Source organism: Gekko japonicus, unplaced genomic scaffold (assembly GCF_001447785.1).
Source record: "Gekko japonicus isolate JY-2015 unplaced genomic scaffold, Gekko_japonicus_V1.1 scaffold5448, whole genome shotgun sequence".
NCBI classification, from domain to species: Eukaryota; Metazoa; Chordata; class Lepidosauria; order Squamata; family Gekkonidae; genus Gekko; species Gekko japonicus.
Genome location: NW_015168204.1, coordinates 48,237 through 52,267, shown reverse-complemented (window position 1 = coordinate 52,267; position 4,031 = coordinate 48,237).

Sequence of the window (4,031 nt, the reverse complement as noted above, 5' to 3'; positions counted from 1 at the left end):
ACTCTTAACCGCTACACCAGACTGGCTCTGATGAAGGTTTATGATGGAAGGAGTTTTGAATCCTGAAAGCTTGTACCCTAGAAATCCTGATGGTCTTTAAGGTACTCCTTAAAGTACCTTAGAAATCCTGACGGTCTTTAAGGTACTCCTGAACATGAGTCTGCATGTGCAGTGTGAATCCTAAGAGCGCTGGCACAGGAGTAAACCCCACTTAATAAAATGGGACTAACCAGTTTGGTGTAGTGGTTAGGAGCGCGGACTCTACTCTGGGAGAACCGTGTTTGGTTCCCCCACTCCTCCACATGCAGCTGCTGGCGTGACCTTGGGTCAGTTACAAGTTCTCTCAGAGCTGTTCTCTCAAGGGCAGCTCTCGCAGAGCTCTCTCAGCCCCACCTGCCTCACAGAGTGTCTACTGTGGGAGGAGGGAAGGAAGGAGATTGTAAGCCGCTCTGAGACTCCGAGTGAAGGGTGGGATATAAATCCAATCTCCTCTTCTTCCGAGTAGACCTGTTTAAGATTGCACCCTTAAATGACCAGAATATGAAGTCGATTTAGTAGGATTAGCAATATATTCAGCCCTCGGCCCTCTGCAACCGTCTCTGTTCTTTAAAATGAGATGACTGCTAAGAACAATTCTTGTTTTTTGGCCAATCTTGTGAGGTGTTCTTAGTTCGGCTCTTCTGGCCTTTTGTACTTGCCTCTCACTTGCCTTCGGTCCTCGTTTGTACTGCTTAGTTCTGTTATTCAGTTTTGTCACGTGTCTGGAAAGATGCCTCTTTTTTTTTTTGAGTAAGGGGAAGAAGCAAATTAACCTTGGCGCCTAACCAAGAGGATTTGTATACCTTTAGGGTATGCCTTTGACTGTCATAACTTGTGCAAGTTGGCTGGTGCTTGCCCAGGATTGCAAAAAAACACGGTTGCCAACCTTGGGTTGGGAAGCTGCTGGAGATCTTGGGGTGTGCAACTTGGGAAGGGGGGGAATCCGGTGAGGTATAATACCACCGAGTCCACCCTCCAACCGAACTATTTTCTCCAGGGGAACTGATCTCTGTTGTCTGGAGACCAGTTGTAAATCTGGGAGATCTCCAGGCCCCGCCTGGAAGGTGGCAACCCTGTTCTTATGACATATCTGGTGGGCCCCAGTGCATAGCTGGGAACAGGCATTCAGTCTGGTGACTCGCGGGTGACGCACGCTTGGCTTACGCAGATGCTAGGAAAGTGGGGAGAGATCCACCAAAGCCGTTGATGGTCTCCCTCGGACAGCCATGTGGGATTTTGGTGCATTACCGAGGCATCTTGGGGACTGCTGCCATCGGAGTATCAGATTCACTTTCTGTGTTTAGAAGAGGCAAGCCCGAGGCCTCCTTCCAAACCACCTTGTGGCTTTGGGTGCGACGAAGGAGGAAACCTTGGATGAGATCCAGGAGCCGCCGTCTGCGGTTTTGTGACGTTTTATACCCCAAGGAGGCCGAGGGGCACTGAACATGCCCTTCGGCAGAAGCTGGCATCCGCCAGTCAGTATCGTCAGTGAGACAGACCAGCCTGAGAGGCCGCTTGGCTGGAAGTCAGGCTCAGTCGTCGTCACTGGCCTATGACTGATACTTTTATCTCTGGACTCATAGCCAGGCCACTGTGGCTTCTGGGAGTCCTTAAGCAGCGGCTGGACGAACACTGGTCAGGGATGCTCTAGGCCAGGGATGGCCAAACTTGCTCAGCGTAAGAGCCACATAGAACAAACATCAGCTGTTTGAGAGCCTGAAGACATGATCAGATATCACACACACGTTTTTATTTAAAAATACACAAATTTGCTTTTTTAATTAACATTAAACGAGACTGCCAAAAATAAAAACAAAAGGGGTAAAAACAGATATTGATAATGACATTTATTTGTCCAGCGATATTTATTTGTTTGCTAATGATATTTATTTGTCTAAGAGCGAGAGAAAAAGAGAGAGGTGGAAAGAAAGAGAGAGAGAGAAAATAGACGGGAGGTAGGGATGGAGAAAAAAGTATGCCTCCCCTTCGCTTCCCCAGCTGCCCTGCCGGGAGCCACCCCTACTCTAGGCTGATCCTGCACTGAGCAGGGGGTTGGACTAGATGGCCTATGTGGCCCCTTCCAACTCTGTGTGATTCTAGGATTCTATGATTCCTGTGGAGGTGCTGGATTTGACCTTCAACGCCCTATAGGACCAGCATACCTGAAGGACTGCCTGACCCCTTATGAACCTGCCCGAACACTACAGTCATCTTGGGAGGCCTTGCTTTGGGTACCTTCGCTTTCTGAGATTCGGCAGGTGGCAACCCCAGGGGAGGGCCTTCTTGATGCCGGCACCAAAGCTCCGAAACTCTCTTCCCAGGGAGAGGCATCTGTCCCTTTCTGCTGCTGTCTTGCACCAGTGGGTGAAGACTTGTATGTTTTCATTTGGCATTCCCCCCGTGGATCCCACCTTCCTAACCAATGCTTTAACTGCTGTTTTTATCAGTGGAAAAAAGAGCAAGAACCCAGTAGCGCCTTAAAGACTAACAAAATCTGCGGCAGGGTAATGAGCTTTGAAGGAGCTGCGGTGGCTCAAGTGGTTAAGACGCTGAACTGCAGGCCGTGGAAGGTCGGTAGTTCAGCAGTTCGAGACCCGAGTGTGCCGCATGACGGAGTGAGCTCCCGTCTCTAGTTCCAGCTCCTGCCAACATATTATTATTATTATTATACATTCAGCTTATACCCCGCTCGAACCCCGGGGGGACTCTGAGCGGCTTACATATTTCATTATCCCTATCTATGGGCACACACATAGTCAAGGGTGGGGGCTGCCTACCGGCACTGACAGTGGTGTGATTCACTTGTTCCTTCGGCTCGGCTTCGGCTTCGGCTCGGCTTCTCTCGTCTCCTTCTTCAGGTGGTCTTCGGAGTCGGCTTTTTCCCGGTGGGCCCATCTGTCGCACAGATCGCGTCGGCGTGGCTCTGGCTCTGTCCATTAGGCTCCGCCGTGCCTACGCCTCTGCGTCTTTGCGCCTTCTGGCTCCGCCTATGCCGCCGTCCGGTCCACCGCTGATATTGCCCCCGTCTCTCGTTCCAGCTTCTGCCAACCTAGCAGTTCAAAAGCAAGAAATCGCAAGTAGATATATAGGTACCACTTTGGTGGGAAGGGAACAGCGTTCTGTGCGCCTTGGTGTTTAGTCATGCCGGCCACATGACCACGGAGATGTCTTTGGACAGCGCTGGCTCTTCGGCTTTGAAATGGAGATGAGCACCGCAACCCTAGAGTTGGACTCGACTGGCTTTCGAGCAAGGGAACCTTTACCTTTACCTTTAATGAGCTTTTAAGTTAGCCGTGACTCACAAAAACTCCTCCCCTGCCACCAGTTTTATTAGTCTTTAAAGTGCTGCCGGGCCCTTGCTCTTTTCTGCTGCTAGAGACAGACAAGCACAGCTACCCGTCTTGCTGTTTTTATGTCTTGTGCGTATTTGAACTCTGTTGTTTTAATTGTCTCAATGACGTATGTTTAGGGGAGGTCGATTTTAATGGTTTTAAAACGTGATTTTTATCATGCACGCTTTAAATTGTTAGCTGCCTTGGTGGCCCTGGTGAGGGAAGAATGGTGGGATACAAGTTTTGTGAACTATATAAATCATAAATGGCCTCTCTGCATGGGTAAAGTCCAGCCCCAGTGCCCTTTGAGGACCGCCCTGCCCTCCCAGCTTATATTTGTGAGGATATAGTGGAGTTGTGTGTGTCAAGTGCCATCAAGTGGCTTCCAATGTATGGCGGCCCTGTGAATCCATGTCCTCCAAAACATCCTGTTCTTAAGAGCCTTGCTAAGGTCTTGCAAACAGAGGGCCGTGGCTTCCTTGTTTGAGTCAGTCCATCACAGTTTGGGTCTTCCAGTTTGGTGTAGGGGTTAGGAGCGCGGACTCTAATCTGGGGGAACCGGGTTTGATTCCCCACTCCACCACATGCAGCTGCTGGTGTGACCTTGGGTCAGTCACAAGTTCTCTCTCAGAGCTGATCTCTCAAGAGCAGTCCTCGGAA